The sequence below is a fragment of the Budorcas taxicolor genome, chromosome 25 (genome assembly GCF_023091745.1).
Source record: "Budorcas taxicolor isolate Tak-1 chromosome 25, Takin1.1, whole genome shotgun sequence".
NCBI classification, from domain to species: domain Eukaryota; kingdom Metazoa; phylum Chordata; class Mammalia; order Artiodactyla; family Bovidae; genus Budorcas; species Budorcas taxicolor.
This window is the reverse complement of record NC_068934.1, coordinates 33,796,336-33,813,491: the sequence shown is the minus strand read 5'-3', so window position 1 is coordinate 33,813,491 and position 17,156 is coordinate 33,796,336. Positions and strand designations below refer to the sequence as shown.

General features: G+C 50.4%; 1 protein-coding gene across 1 annotated transcript in view; it reads right to left on the bottom strand.

Moving 5' to 3' along the window:
* OPCML (opioid binding protein/cell adhesion molecule like) overlaps positions 1-17,156 on the bottom strand; it is a 1,038,459-nt gene that overhangs the window by 900,537 nt on the left and 120,766 nt on the right. The gene's annotated exons all lie outside the window — the stretch shown is intronic.

The following is a 17,156-nucleotide window of genomic DNA, read 5'->3' as shown; positions in this document are numbered from 1 at the left end:
AGGGAAGAAATGCCTAGTCCAGCAGGTAGGAAACCAGTCAGGCCCAGGTGCTGTCTGAGGACTGAGGGCAGTGAATGCAGGGGTGGAGGCTGGGGGGGACGCAGGGTCTGTCCTGGTCACTGGGGTCCCCAAGCAAGCACTTGGCTGTGTTGGACTACGAGTTCATGGTGCACACGCGTCCCCGCAGCTCTGAGGCTGCGACGTGAGAACCCCATTTGCAGACACTCTGTCTGCCTCCATCTCACCCCTGTCACCCGAGGAGTCCAGAGTGACAGTAAAGGGCAAAGTGTGGGGAGGATGTGCCCCTCTGCTCTCCTGCGCCTGCCTGGGGGACCCAGAGGAGGCAGCTGGCTCCCGTCTGGACATCCATCCCAGAGCTGATCTCGCTGGGCTCTCAGAGGTGTCTCCTTTCCAAAAATCCAAGTGCTGACTCCCCAGGTCCCTGCCTGAACTCCTCCGCCCTGACGATCGATCCCCTGGCCCCTCAGCCTCCATCTCTTGGGTGGTAGCAACCTGGAGAGCTGTGTCTGGGCACTCGGTGATTCTCCAGGTTCATTTAGTCCCTGCGCATCTGTGCAACTATTCCCATACTCAGTCCTCTCTGTCTGAAACACCTATTGGAGTTCTGTTTCCCAAGTAGACCTAGGTTAAGGGGGAGGGAGTGAGAGAAGTGCTGAGCCCTGCTGCCTGGGTTTTCACTGGCAGTCGAGAGAGCATCACTTCCAGGACAGACCACTTACCCGGGCCTCCGGAGTGAACCTGCTCTCTGCTGAGCAGCCCCAGTTGTTAAGAAGCTTAATGTGCCTCATGGAGCTGGAATCTGCCTCCCTGCAGCCCTAGCCATTACTCTCTGCTCTGACACAAGAAGCCATCCGGCTTCCCCAATTTTTCTTCTTATGCTTCAGATGTTTGGAAGAAGCTGTATCTCCACGAAGTCTTCTTTCCCAAATTAAATATCGCCAGTCCTCCCAGCCATTTTTCTTCAGATGGGATTTTTATCTTTCCCTTCACTCTCCCGAGCCGTCTCTGTTGAGTCAAAGTTTATGGATATAATTCTCCTATCATGCACAAAACAGAACAAAAAACTCCACATTCTGTATGGCCTTTAAGGAGGACAGTTAAATAAAGACCTCCTTTACCTGACCATCACACTGATATTAATGTTAATATTTTTACTTCTATACTGGTGGTGAAAATGAAGAAGTGTTAGTCATTCAATCGTGTCTGACTCTGCGACTCCATGGACTGTAGTCTGCCAGGCTCCTCTGTTCATGGAATTCTCCAGGCAAGAATACTGTGGTGGGTAGCCATTCCCTTCTCCAGGGGATCTTGCCAGGGCAATTCCTAGTTTCTTGTCATATTGTGTTCCCAATACTGTTGGACTTTTCTCCTCTCCACAGGCAATCAAGTCCGATCCCACACCCCTGCAAATTTTTACAGTAATTTTAAATGTCCAATTTTAAATTGGATGAAGGTAGTCAAAGGTCAAAGGTAGTCAGGAGAAGGCAACAGCAACCCACTCCAGTACTCTTGCCTGGAAAATCCCATGAACAGAGGAGCCTGGTAGGCTGCAGTCCACAGGGTCGCACAGAGTCGGACACAACTGAAATGATTTAGCAGCAGTAGCAGTCAAAGGTACCAACTTCCAGGAAATTAGTAAATTTTACTACCCCTCCTTACTTCCAGTTACTTGCACTGTGCAATTGTTTTGATCGATGATCCTTAGCAGCTGCCATCATTCTGATCCTGATTTGCTTGCTTCAGATGCTGACTATCTAGACTTTTACTTAATGCAAACTGCAGGTTTGATGATCGTGGCTTTTAGCCATTTAAGTCTTTGAAAAAGGCGGAACCGAAAACAGAGGCTATATCCAAACTCGGAATGATGCTTTTTCAGACCAGCCATCCAAACAGGCTGCTCGTGGGCACTTTAGAGCCCAATGTGCCTTCTAATTAGTCCACACACGAACGCTTTGTTCCAGTCGCCCCCAGGCCCCTTCCCCTGCTCCGGCTATCACCACCTTGCATATCAAGGGGCTACACTTCAGCATTCCCGTTATCACCCCTCAGATTTCCATCTCTTGACTTCGTCCTCTGAGCCGAGCTCCCTCTGTGGTTAGAAGAAACTGGTTTCTTCAGCAGATGCACCGCTTTCCTCCTTCTCAGGAAATTCTGTGATCTATATTCAGCGTCCCAATCTTTCCAGCTGTCATCATGGCAAACTTTTCTGTCAACTTTTCGATATATATTTCCTTCAAGTCTGGAGCACGTGTCTGTCTAGTATCTACTTCTTTTGCCTTATAAGGGGTTTCCAGTTCTTAATCTTCTTTAATTTCCAGCACTTCTTGGGCAGGTTATGTGCCGTTTCTCTAAAAACGACTTAGCTCAGCATTTCTCAAACTAGGTTCCATGAAACATTAAACAGGAATGCATAAAAGCTGAGTTCTGTAGCAGATGATTTTGGTAGGTCCTGCACATTATAGCTGACTTCTGGTGATTCACAGGGTACATTAATATATTAAAGGCTCAGAAATGTCCTACAGTAAAGAAACCAGCTCCAGTGTATTTAACCCCAAATATCTCCCCAACTTAATTAGCCATAGGACTCTTCCTGGAATATGTATTAACAGTTCTGAAACCTTGCTCTCTGAGAACCTTCAGACATGTTAGGATACAGCTCACAGTTTGAGTGATACTAGTTTAAAGGACAATTTTGTCTCTGTGTCTTGAGTTTGTCCAACATTTACTAATTCTGTGCTAATTTACAAAAAGTCTACGCCCTGATTTTACTTAAAATCTGGTGGTGGAAGACAGAAATGCAAACAACTGGCCAGAATATAAGTAGAATATCAGCTGATGTTCAATGGGATAATCCAAGAGGATACAGTGAATTCACATGATGTGCACTGGGGAGGATTCAAAGGGGTGGCACTTCTGTTAGATCCAAAAACATAAAGAAAACATCAAAGGGCCTCAGTGTGAGGTTTGAAAGGTCGTTTACACAATTTTTGGAAATGATATTGAGGCAAATAACTCCTTCAATAAATCACATATCAATACATGATGGTTTTTTTTTTAACTTTTCCTAATTAATATTCATCTAATATGCCTTCTGTCTAATTTCCTCATGAAATACATTCCAGTTGTAATATGTCTAAAATAAAAAAAAAAATGAAGACTTCTGGAAGATTATTTTACTATTGCCTGAAACTGTTTTCTTTCTTGATAACTATATTCTGTGTCATTTTAAGGTATTATAGGTAGAATTTTTTAGTAGATACTTTAGCTAAACCATACCTTTCCTATTGAGTAGCCTTTTTTTAAGTTGAAGGATAATTGCTTTACAATGTTCTGTTGGTTTCGACCATACAACAATAAGAATCAGCTATATCCCCTCCCTCTTGAACCTCCCAACCACTCTTCACCCCATTCTATCCCTCTAGGCTGTCACAGAGCACAGAGCGGTGTTACACAGCAACTTCACACCAGCCATCAGTTTTACACATGGTATTCTATGTGTTTCAATGCTCAGTAGCTTTTATATAATATTTTCTTAAACCTCAAATGTGACTTGATGTGTGCTTAGTCACTTCATGATGTCTGACTCTCTGCGACCCCGTGGACTGTAGCCCACCAGGCTCCTCTGTCCGTGACATTCTCCAGGCAAGAATACTAGAGTGGGTTGCCGTGCCCTCCTCCAGGGGATCTTCCTGACCCCATGGACCAAACCAGTATCTCCTGCATTGCAAGCAGATTTTTTACTGCTGAGCCGCTGGGAAAGGCCCAACTCGATACACATCCATATTAAATTCAATATTGAAGCACTCCATTTTTACTCTGGTTTTGTCACCTGACACCATCTATCTCCCTGCAGCTTCCTGTCCTTCCTGACCGCACAGGTTTACTTTCTCTGTCTCTACCTACATCCTCAGGTGAGTCAGTCCTAAAAAGAGTTTCTAGGCCAGGGCTGAGTCTGAGCCTTGCAGACTCACAGGAGAACGGCAGCATGATCAGGACGTGGAGGAGCGCTGCAGTGACCCCTCAGCCCAGAGCGGGGAGGGACATGGGTGAAATACCAGCAAGCCCCACTGGGGAGCCGTGGGTGATGTTGGAAGCTCAGAGCAGAAAGCGATCTGGAGTAGGTGGGGGAGGCTCATCCGAAAGGAGGCAGGGCTGGAAGAAGGTGCCACAGCCTGGAGGGGAGGGTGGGAGCGGCAGGGATGAGAGAAACACCAGAGAGGAGTGGTGGGGGTGGGGAGGGGGAGCAAGGGGCAAAGTGGAGCCCAAGCCTGTGTCTCTGCACAGGCCAGCGGCTGTGCCTGCGCCATAACCTATGCAAAACAGGGAGGAATGCCTCTTGGCACACAGCGAAGGAGGGACACTCCAAAATCCACAGGAGGTGTTGGGGGCAGGTCCTGCCAGAGGTGGGATCTCAGGAGACCAGGACGCCCACCGGAACACACACACCCTGGGGAGGCAGGGCTGGTGACTGACACCGTGCAGAGGGACACCTCCCCAACCCCCCGCCACCGTGAGATGGCACGGAGGAGGAGGAGAAGGGGAAGAAGCAAGAACTGCGGGGAATTTCTGAATTTTTCTGAATTTAGGGGGAAGACCACAGGACATCTGCACCAGCCCGGGGCAGAAGGCACAGTATCCCATCTGCTGAACTGAATGAGCGGCAGCTGATGCCAGCTTTGTGTGTCCAAACTCATGTCAGTGTTGGGACGCACGGCTTTACGTGGACATGCTGGTCTTGAGTCTCATCACACTTCAGAGTGGCCCGGAGCCCCTCTCCAGGGTGGCCACCGCCCTCCCAGGAGGCGTGGTCCTTGCAGAGGAGAGGAGCCAGGCTGAGACTGAGACGCGCCACCCCACAGGATGCCTTTCCTCAGGTGCTTCCAGCTGCCACATGACTCTCAGAGGGAGGGAGGTGGGGCAGTTGCTTCTAACTCACTGTTCTGGCCCTTCACACAGAGAAGCCCCCAACCCATGTTAGCAGTATGCTCATTAATCAAGCACTGGCTGCCAATTAATGGCCAGCTGTGTGGCTGCAGCGCCTCTAATCGCCTCTGCATCAGTCAGGTGAAAGTTTGAACAAATGATTTTGGCAGGAGGAGCAGGGAGCCTCCGAGTCCTGAGCACGTCTAGGGGCAGTCTCCCTGCAGTGAGCCTGTGATCTCACGTGTAAGTGACCCAAGGGCCCCGCGATGGCCTCCCCACACCCCCCACCCACCCTGATGGACTGGAGACAAGGCTCTCCTCCCAACCTCTGGATGGGGCTGGGTACCCCCACATCAGTGCCAGGCAGCCAGCCAAGGAAGAAAGTGCTGTCTCATTGCTCGTGGCAGCACCTAGGCTGGGCGTTTCTATCAGCCCAGCACCCAGGCTGACTAACAAAACAGACACTCAGAGTCACTCCTCAATAAGTGTCTTTCAACCTGTAATCCCGTTTGTTGCAGTCTTTAAGGAAGCATTGATTCAGCCGGGGCTTCGCCTCCCATCTGTCTTAATGCGATCAATGTCCTGTCCCCTTCCGTCCAGCCCCTTGAGGGAACAGGAGGGCCTCTCCTCACATTTACTTCATTGCGTATGAAAGGAGTTTTTAAAACCTCCTGGGGAGTCCCGAGTCTGGGTAGTTGATCTGACCCTCAGCTGCTCAGCTGACCTTGAATTTGGAGCAGGGAACCCAGGTCACAGACCAAAACCACAGACACTTTGGAGACCCGAGTGCAACTCAGCCAGAAGGCAAGTTGTAAATTTCTCCTCTGCATCTTCCCGTCTTTCCCACTTCCCCACCTGAGTTAATAATACCAGCATCCAGTCACCCAAGTGCTAGCCCTGAGCTCCCTCCCTCTGCCCCTCTGCCGCATCCTCGTCTCTGTGCTGTCCCATGAATCACGCCTCTCCATTCCCTCCCCTGCCACCTGTCATCCCAGTTCAGACTCTGGACGTGCCCCATCCACACCTGGGCAAGAGCTCATCAAAGACCTCATCACTCTACCTACCGCCCCCACAACTGCCGGCCTCCCTGGCATGACACACCTGCTAAGCCACGGATCCCGTCTCCACAGCATCCCTGACTCTCCAGGGCTGGTGACGCTGCAGGTGACACCTGTAACTGGCTGCTCTCCCAGCAGAGATGCCCCTTGCCCAGGGTGTTCTGACGGAGGGTAGGGATCAGATCTTGGGTTGTTACCACCACCATCTGCAGAATAACCCAGCTCAGCTGATGTGCAGTACACGTTTGCTCACGGAATTTACCACCAGCTCCTGGCCAAGAACACCTGGGCCAGCGAGCCCTTCTTAAGGGGTGTTTCTGGGGGCGTTTCTTTGGGATCCAGTAACAGAAAATTACAGTGACTAGGGTTCTTATAGGACAATCTGTAAACCTGAAGAGGGTTGGAATCACTTATTCATCACTGAGCCTTGAAAACTCACAGGATCCATCTGTCACTGAAGACTTCACTGTGCCCAGACATCTCAGAGTGCAGAGGACAGAGAACCAATGTCTGCACTGCTCGGGAACCTGGGCGTGTGAGGTCTGCACCCGGGAGTGGAGGGGGACAGGTGGGCTGTGAAATAAGCCTGTGGGCAGCCAGTGTAAGTACCCCTCTGCCCCAGCCTTGGCACTGAATTCACAAAAAACGTATCCAATTTCTGGTGAAGCTTTGGATGGAATTCTTCCCCTGGCCCCAGAGATTAACACACCTGCCAAAGGCCATTCTGCTGAAGAAGGTAAGAACTCACCTTGACCTCCCCACAAACCCTGCCTTCTAGCCCTCCACTTCCTGAGCCTCCTTCCTCTTGGTCCCCGTGCCTCTAGCCAGAGGAGAGCAGGAATCCTGACGCTTGCCTGAGACTTCGGCCTTGGGTTTATAGTGTTAACATCTCTCTCAACAGTTGGCAAGAAAGATGGCAACAAAAGAAAGCACCGTCCCCCTCTAGCCAGACAGGAACTGAGGGGTGATTCCCTCTGCAGAGCCTCCTCCTTCTGCTTCTCGGCACTGAGGATCCAATGGGGATGCGGATGCATTCGCTGTCATTCACCTCCCTTCCTATCCATACCAGTTCTGGAAGTTTATCCCCAAGGAAGCCCCCTGTGCCTGCGCAGCTCCAGGACGGCCCACAGCTGCAACATCATCAGAGACCCGGCCTGGAGCAGACAGGTCTTCAGGAGACAATGCTTCTCTCCACCCACCCTGGCCATCGCTCTCCCACATCCCTCTGTCCTGGAGGAGCATGTCCCAGCTGCCCTGGCGGGATGGCACGTCGAGGCCTGAACGAAGTTCAGCCACTGAAGGGTCTGAAGACCCAGGTTTTGATGGAGGGAAGCGGGGGACAAGACAGAGCCAAGTGCTGTCAGATGGGGAAGTGGACTGAGAGGCAGACAGCCTCTGAGAAGGTCCTATAGTCTGCCTCCTTGGGCTCCCTCCTGTGTCACCCTCTCCTGTGCTGTGGGAGGACTCAGGGCTCGGTGGTCGGGGGAGACGGGGTGTGAGGGTGTGGGGCGGAGACCTGGGCAAGAGGCACTGTGCTGCCCCCTCTTGCTCTGGACCACCTGCTCAGGGAGCCATCGCCTTGCAGAGGCCCCAAAAGGAGGAGCCAAGCTTCCAGCCAGCAGCCGGGGAGCAAGTGTGGCCCTGGGTTCAGGCCTGTGATGGCTAGCGTCTTAATGGTCAGGTCCCTTAAGGGCCTCTGAGCCAGAAACGCCCAGAGAAGCCCCTCGGATCCCTGCCCCACAAACCCAATGAGATCATAAGTCTTTGTTGTGCTGCTATAAGCTCAGGGGTACCTCGTTAGCATGTTCAGCTAACGGTGGTTTTCGTCAACAAGGGGCAGAATCAATCTCCTCTCCCCTGATCACCCAGAAGCCCAGAGTCCAAGCGGTGAAGGAAACTCCAGCCCAATTTCCCAGTCTGGGATGCAGCCTCAGAATTAGGAGGTGGGCAGAAAGGGGCCACCTGGGCTGCCTGCTATGTGCCAACCACAGGCTGGGAGCTTTCATCAGCTGGAGTGCTGTCCATCTTCCCAGCACACTCCACTCGACCAATGAGGAGGCTGAGATCGGGGAGGCGACTGGCTTAGCCCATATCATGGGCATGCACAGAGGCCACCAGAACCCCACCCCCGAGCTCAGACCAAAGCATCAGGCACAGATTTGGCCACGAAAAGTCATCCTCCTTCCTGTGAAATATCATCATCTCTGTCTTCTGTGCAACGCCCAGGCTTCTAAACGATGGAGAAAAGGCTGGAGCAGCAGCCACTTGGCTCCAGAAACTGGTTACAAAGCAGAAGGCCAGATGTTTTCTTTTTTCTCTCTAAGCATCAAATCACGCAGCAGCTTGCAACACTCTGTGTGGCCCAGCTGAAGAAATTCTTCGCATTGCTTCAAGGACCTAACTCACAACTCATCTTAAACCATCACAAGAAAAGCCCCATTAGACGGAGAGGGGAGATGTGTGTTAACGAGCTGAAGTGTGAAGATGGGTATGAATAAGGAGCAGCGTGAACACAGCATGCCCAGCAAATGAAATAATTACCCAGCCTACCGTTGTTACAACGCAATAAATTTCACGCAATTCCTGAAGGCCAACCCGGTTTTTTCTTCCTTTTTTTCTATCCACTTTTTACATTTTCGAAATTATACTTTAATTAGCATAACATTTAAATTAGCGAATGGAATCTTAATTAGTGGAAGAAATAGACTTTTGTTGGAGTGGTAACTAAAACAAATAAATCCACTTCCTCTTTCAACAGCCGCTTGCTTATGGTGCATTTAATAGCCTAGCGTACCATAAACAATTTGAGAGAAAGATAAGTAATTAAATTAGAAGACATACCGGCCAGCTCCCAGCTCTGAGGAAGTGCTGCTTCTCTTTCTCTCTCAAAACGGCCCCCTCCCCCTAGTGGGTCTCCAGGCTTTCAAAACAAATAGGGGTCTCTCTAGACTTTGTTGGGTGTTTCCCACAATGACAATTTCTTGATAAGTAGCAGGATAAACACATTGCTTCCCATCCCCCTGCTCTGTTTTCCCTCTGAGATGTCCTGTTTTAATTAACTGAGCCAAGGAAGGAGCTCAAGAGATCAGATTGGAACAGTGGCTGGTGGACAGGCACCAAACCGTCCCCCATGGCCGGGGCCCTTCATAGAATGGTGGGCTCCACCCCACATGGGGCCAGCACAGACCAGCAGCATCAGCTGCTAGAAAAGGGACAAGAACAAGGACAGAAGCAGCTGGGCACCAGAGGGTCCCTTGGAGCTGATGAGAGTTTTAGAGACCACAGATGGCCCTGCCTGCCCACCACATCTCAGCTGAGAAAGCTGAGATTCAGGAAGATGAAGGACTTTTCCCAGGTTGGCAGGGAGGTGCTTACCCCTTGGATCAGACATTCAGGCCTCAGCCTGCGTTCTGTGCTCCGTGTTTTATCAGACGCTTGTCCAGCACGTGGCTAGGGACCCCTGACCCACCCCAGCACCCTCTGCTCAGCCATGACTCAGAACCAGCCCAGCCCTGGGAACAGCTCCAGTTTGATTTCTGCGATCAGCATCTGGTCCCTTCACAAGGAGACCTGAAGATGTGGTCCCACATCCTGGTCCCACATCCCCACCTCTCCAACAAGAGGACCAGACAAGACAGCCCCTTGGTGCATCACCCTCCTTCTCCCAGGAGAATTCACCCAATAAACACACCAGATGTGTGAACCTGGGAAGTTAATCTACCCCTCTAAGCCATCTGCTTAGTTTATTAATTCCTTCATTCAGGGTTTCTGTTTATTCAGTAAATACTTATTCAGTGTTTCCAGTATTCCAATCATTTCCCTAGAGAGAAACACAGGGTGAACAAGATGCATAAAAGTCCCTGTCGGCATGGGCTTGCAATCCTAATAAAGAAGTTAGACTGTGAAACAAACAACATGATATGATGTGGAGGGAAAAGTGCCATGAACAAAATAAAGGGGTTAATTCACAAAGTATGCCTGGGGCAAACCTCCCTTGGGACCCAGCTCTCAAAAGGAAGGAAGACATCTGATGGGCAGCGAGAACCCTTCCAGGAAGAGGGACTCTGAGGGCAGAGCTCCTGAGGCAGGAACAGCTCTGTGTGTCTGAGAAGAGCACAGGGGTTGTGGTCAGAGCAGGTGTAGGAGGCTGGGGAAAGGAAAGAGTAACTGGCACAAAGGACCTGGGCCGCTGTCCATGGTCCCAACTCTGGGTTGTTTGGAAACTCTGCCACAGTTATACTTGCCTCATAAGAGAAACTCCCTGATCAGCATGTCTTGGACAATGACTGGCACACAGAAAATGCCCTGTAAATTATAACTACAAGAACTACATTTATAACTAAGACCACGTGTTGTAACAATGACTAAAATGAGACGGGTTTTCTCTGCACACAAGAGGCACACTGGATGTAACAACTGCCTATTGGGAAATCCCTCCATGTGTGTTTAACCCTCATCAGCAAACCTGGGAAGTGTCAAAGTCTGAAAACTATTAGGAGAGTGGGTAGTCTCACTTGCCCTTGGCCCACAGGGAGAGTGAGAGAGGAGGGGACAGGTACCCAGGGCTCTGGACCCCCAGGAGTTCCCAATGGTGAACTTGAGTCCCATCAACTCTGGGGATGCTTGTGTGACAAAGCAGAGTATCTCAATAACACAACCAAAGTCTATGCTTCAATTTACTTCCAAAATCAAAAGAGCTGCTCAGCCAGGACTGCTGATCCCCTGACATCTGTAGCAATGAGAAGACAGGTTACTTCTACAGAGATGCATATCGAGGAATCTGAATCCTCTGCTCCACCTTGAGTTCATTCCACTAAATTCCGGTACCCGCCATGTGTCTTTCTTGCTGTCAGGAATACATCCTTAGTTAAGTGATTGTATAATGATAGCTTTTACCCTTGATTAGGAGGCTAAATGTGACAATAAGCATGAGTGACTTTAGACACTTGAAAAATATTAAAAATTAAAAGTGTTTGAGACTTTATTATGTGCCAGGCATCATCACAAGTGTTTTAAATGTACTGGCTGTCACTCAGTCTCATAGAAAGCATGCACAGCAGGGTTTATTCACTCCCACGCCACAGGTGAGGCAGCTGAGGCCCACAGAAGGGAAAGATCACTTAGCTCAGAACAAGTGGTGGGGCAAGACCAGAAGCCTGAACTCCGACCCCACTGTGTGGCTCCCAACCATTCCGCCACGTGGCTGACAACTCCCAGTAAACACGGAGAGTCCTTGCTTTGGTGAGCATTAGGGTAACACAGCTGGCTGAGCAGGCCTCTTAGGGGGTGACCTCAAACAAGGCACTCAGGTCAAAATGTCTACCCTGAAGGCAAAACCATCTTAAACACTCTTAACATGAGATACACATGCAGATACACAAGGAAGAAGGAAGCAGCTTGACATCACTGCAACGATGAGGAACTCTTCCCGGAGCTGATGGCATGCACTGAGAAGAGAGGCAGAATGCAGGGGTGGGGTGGGGCCCCTGTCCAGCTGCCAGGCCCCGCTCCACCACCTGCTGGCTGGGCCACCTTGGGCCCATCAACGAACCCTCTTTTAGAGCTGGTATCCTCATAGATAGCACACAAGTGAAACCCATCTTTCATGGGAGGCTTTTTACCAGAATCAAAATGAAATGATTCTTGCATTTAACCCAGTACTAGAATAAAAAGTTAAAGTTAAGTTGCTCAGTCGTGTTCAACTCTGCAACCCCGTGGACTGTAGCCTGCCAGGGTCCCCTGTCCATGGGATTTTCCAGGCAAGAGTACTGGAGTGGGGTGCCATTTCCTTCTCCAGGGAATTCTCCTGACCCAGGAATCAAACCCGGGTTTCCCGCACTGTAGGCAGACGCTTAACTGTCTGAGCCACCAGAATAAAAGAGATGCCCCAAAATGGCCACTGTTGTCATCCTTACATGTTGTGACTTGCTACCCTGAAGATCGATTTTGCTAACTGATCACAAGAACCAGGTCATCTCTCATTCCAGCTGCTGTCCAAGGGACTGTATTTAAGACATCCTGGACACAGGGTCTGTGTGTCTATTGTCCAGGACCTTCCAGGGTGCCTGGCATGAGGTCAATAGGTGACATTTGTGACTGATGGACAGTAAGCGGGCACACCTCCCTCCTGTAGAAACCAAACCATGTCCACACACTTCATGCAAATGCCTGCTGAGAGAGTAGAGGATGGCTGAACTCATCGCTGGAATACTTCTATTTTTTAAAATGGGCATAAGAAGATACCTTATCAATTTGCTCTCGAGGACAGGTGAAAGAAGACCCCAGTCTCCACATGAACCCGAGTGACTCAAGGCACCTCTCGGGCTGAACTGCTGCTGTGGCTGCTAAGTCGCTTCAGTCGTGTCCAACTGCTGAACTGGAGAGTTTCTAATACTTCTTCCAGACTTGGAGTCTACAGCTCCAAGACTGACGACTGGCAGCAGGAGGCACCACCGCAAGACAGTGGAGAAATAGGTCTCAGGCTCTGGGATCAGGTCGACTGCAGCAGGAAAGGGCCTGGGTCCAGCCGGGAGAGAGGGGAGGGGGGTGTCCGGAACACAGGCGGCCTTCACCAGGTCAACACAAGACTCCCTGCAAGAGGTGGGACCTTGGGCAGGTCTTGATTGAAGGGGAGGTTTCGCACCCAGAGCAAATTACATGGGGAGTCTTCCTGAAAGCCCAAAGCAGTTTGGAAAAGGACTAGGACCAAAATAAGGGTTCCAAACAAAAGAAGCGTCCCTTTTCTTCCCTCCTCCAATGTTCCCCAGGAGCAAGTCAACAGAAGGAAAAGGTTTTCCAGCTGCAGCCCCCTCAGTTCCTTGCTGGCCAGGCAACTGCAGAGAGCAATAAAACTTTAATGGCTCCCAGTGGGTCGATTCTGTGAGAAGGAGAGTGTGATAAATCTCACCCGATGCTTATGTGCAGCTTAAAAACAAACGGCTCCAATCACACTTAGCAGGGCCAGCCAACCTCCCCAGCATGGAGATGTGGCAAAGTAGGGTTTGCCCACCTGCAGGGCCCAGGGAAGGAGAAGTCTAAGGAGGAAGGCAGGGGTGGAAGAAGGTCAGCTGCAGGATGAACCTCAACCACTCTGCAGTAGACGGTTTGACGCAAAGACTCAAGGGCATTCTGCCAGGCAGTGGTGGACGAGGCGGCCTGGTGGATTCACACGGCTGCAGGAGATACTCATGGAGACACTGGCCTGGCTGCCAAGAGACCTAGTGACTCTCTCCGAGTCTATGGGAGACCCAATGCCTCTAGGGACTCCCGTCACTGTGGCTGGTCACCCAGCAGCTCTGAGCACCTCACTACCCAGTGAGAGACATGTGATGTGCATGAGCCCCCGACACAGGGGACCTGGACATTTAAGGAGCAAAGCACCTCTTCCCAGAAGCCCCCCTGCTGTCTCTCACCATGACCCTGCTCCAGCTCCACCTACCCTCTTCCTGTTGAGCCCTCAGTCCTCACCCACCCAGAGCCTCTGCAGGACCACACAGCAAGACCCCATCAAACGACAAGTGTGCTCTGGTGATGCACTTGGTTGGAACAAAGTGCACTAACAAAGCTAAAGAGATAAGTCCCAAATCTACAGAATGATTTTCAAAGTACTCTCAGAAATGCAGTCACCACGTTCCTATTAATAATCACAATTACAATTAATAGCAAGGATCAAGGAAGGCTCACCATGGGTCAGACCCAGAGCTGAAGTTCTCCTAAATGTGTTACGTTATTTAACATGCAGAATAACCTGAGACTGAGATGGACTCCTAGACACAGAGAACAAGTGGATGATGGCCAGAGGGGAGGATGGTGAGGGGCAGTGAGTGAAATAGTTGAAGGATATTAAGAGATGCAAACTCCCAATTAGAAGAGGACTATGTCATGGGGATATAATGCACAGCCTGGGGAATATAGTCACCACCTTTGTAAGGTGATATACTGTCACTAGACTTATCAGGGACTTCCCTGGTGGCTCAGATGGTAAAGTGTCTGTCTACAGTGCAGGAGACTTGGGTTCGATCCCTGGGTCGGGAAGATTCCCTGGAGAAGGAAATGGCAACCCACTCCAGTACTCTTGCCTAGAAAATCCCATGGATGGAGGAACTTGGTGCAGGCTACTATCCATGGGGTCGCAAATAGTCGGGCATGACTGAGCGACTTCACTTCACTTCACTTCAGACTTATTGTGTGGTCATTTCATAAGGTACAGGTATAGCAAGTCGCCATGGGGTATACCTAGTGTAGCATCTAGTATAAGTCAATTATACTTCTTTTTTTCTAAATTCTGAGACATAGACTTTTTTCCCTCTTTAACAAATTATGAAGCTAAGATTCAAAGAGTCAGTAATTTCCCAAAGCTATTCAGACAGAGAAAGGAGAAAGGAGTAGAAATGAAGTTATCTTCACTCCAAAGACCGTCCTTCCTCCTGAGATGGTATAAAGAAATAAAGTAGAGGCTAATATTTTAAATTACATATTAAATTCTAAAAGCTAATGCTTACAGAGTATTTATCATACTGAAGACACCATGCTAAGCACTTTACATGAGCGAGTGCACTTAATCTTCACAAAAAATCTAAGTAGATACTGTTATTGCCCTCATTTGACAGATAAAGAAATGGGAAGTGGAATAGACCAAGGCAGTTATACAAGATCACATGGTGGGTTAAGGATGGGAGCCTGGAGGGAACCTGTGTCTCTGGGAATCTCAGAACCTGGACTTAACCTGCCATGTTCTGCGACAACAAACCAGGAGTCACCAGTAGCCACAAGAGCACAGGTTTGAGCATGAGCGTAATTGTTCCGACTCTGGCTGCTGTCAAGCCCCAAAGATCAGGACAGGTATATAAGGGCCCAGAATCCACAGGAGGGAAGCTGGAGGCTGCCGGGGCCCCCAGCTCTGGAGCACCTGCTAGACTACCGTGCTGGTCACATGGGGGGCTTCAGGGGGCGCTGGGGTCCCAGCCAGACCCTCCTGCTGAGGACCGCCTGCGCTCATGTTAGGGCTTCCTCCAAGGAGGCAGCTCTTTGAACTGGGGCGGCAGTAAACGTTGACCCCGAGTTTGAAGGTGAAAAGAAACCAGTGCAAATGATATATATTCCCAGATTCTCCAAGAAATGCTTGAGCTGTGAGAAACCTGCCCATGACCTGGTATACGCACGATCCTCATTACCCACCGAGTCTGCATTCATGAGTGGGTCTACTCACAGGAACTCACTGTGACCCCACCCTCAGTGCTTGTGGGGCTTTCACATTCCTTCCCAAACATGGGCAGAGCAGCGAATGCCAAGTCATCAACACACGTGTCCCCGGCTCAGGGGTCAAGGGCACCCTCAACTCTCTCAATCCAGCTCAGACTCATGAACCGGTGTCCCTCTGAGGTTGACTAGGTGCTGTGGATTTTGCAGTTTTTGCTCTTCTTGGTGCTTTTGCTGTTTTAAATGCTCCCGAGAGCAATGCTGAGTGCTGCCTGGTGTCCTAAGGGCAAGACACTGGGACACGTGTGTTACAGAGGAAATGTTTGTGTTAGATGAGCTTTGTTTGGGCATGAGTTACGGGGATGTTGGCCGTGAGCTCAAAACTAATGAGTGGATGATACAGATTAAACCATGTGTATTTAAACAGAAATGCACAGAAAATGAGGTTAGGCACTGATCAGTTAATGGAGATGTGACCGGAGAGGCTCTCAACTTTCTCCTCCCTTAGGAGCAACGCTGCGGGACCCACTAACTCAGGCGCTGAGACGGCTTTGCAGGACAGAACTACCACAATGATGAGAAGTGGCTGTGATTTGCACTCCGACCCAGAGAAGGTTAGCTACTACCTGCTGCTCTGGTAGCTAGATGTCCTTGAGAAATCTGCTCCATCTCCTTTTTGCTGTTTAGAGAAGGAAGGTCACTACAGCCTCTGCCTCAGGTAAGAGTGCAGTGAGGTCAAGGGTGTGGCCTGGCACCTGCACAGGCTAGACAAGGTGGACGGATCGAAGCTGCTGCAATGCTGTTCGATTGCATTGCACCAATAATCCTTTCCCACCACCTGGGGGAAGTCACAAAAAGCCTATCACGGACCCCCTCCATCCTCTGCAGACTGTGCACTTCCTGGCTAACGCCAGGAGCTACCCAAGCTCTGGTGGACCGTCTCCTGAGGTTAACACAGAAAATGCAGAGGTTACCCCTCTGTCAGGCTCACCACCCCCGCCCCAGACATCGGGCTCAGGAGCCCCAAAGGGCCCGGTACCACCTCCAGGAGAAGCCCCTCCACCTTCCACTTCACCCCAGCCCCTCTTCCTGTCTCCTGCCTCCTCTCTCACATACCCCACGCTTTATCCTAGCGACAACCCGAGCCGGCCCCTCATCCGCAGGTGTGCTGTCCCCCACCCTTGCCACGCTCCCTCTGTCCACTTCCACCCTGGCCCGGTCACTCCCTCCTGAAGGCATCATGCCCAGGCTCATGACAGGTGGCACATCCCTCCAGGCGTCTTCACTATCAACTTAAGTTGTGGACAATTTCTCCTCCAACTCCCTCCTTCACTCTTCCCCTCTGCCTCCCCATGTGCAAATCCTGAGGAAGAGTCTGATCTGTGCTGTTACTGGAATGAAATTTCACCTGGGCTCCCAGAAGCCGGCACTTCTCTACCCCGAGGCTCAGCTCAATTTTTCTGAAGCACGAGCCTAGTGACATCGCTTCTGCCCAAACCCTCACTCACTGCCTTTTGATTACAGCATCACGTACACACTTGTCAAGGACGTGGTGATGTCCTCCCCAACTTTCACAGCTCTGACTTGCTCCCTGCAGACAACGCTTAGACAGATGGTCCTGCCTCCACCCCCAAGCATGCTGGACACCTGCCTGGCAGGCACCTGATCTGTCGCCTCCCCCACGAAGCCTTCCCGGATCTCCCAATATCAAAAAAAAAAAAAAAAAGAGTCCTTGCTCTTCTGGGTCACCACTGGACTCTGTTCCTACTTCTACTGAGGGATGTACATTCCAACCTAGTAGAGAAACACACAGGATTGTCTTAATCACCTGTCTGGATGATTAGACCTACAGGATAAGAACTGGCTGTGATGTGTCCTCTCTCCTCAATGGTGAGCACGTAGTAGGACCCCACATCCGTGTTTAAAGAGGTGGTTCTGGAGGTTTCCTTGGTCACT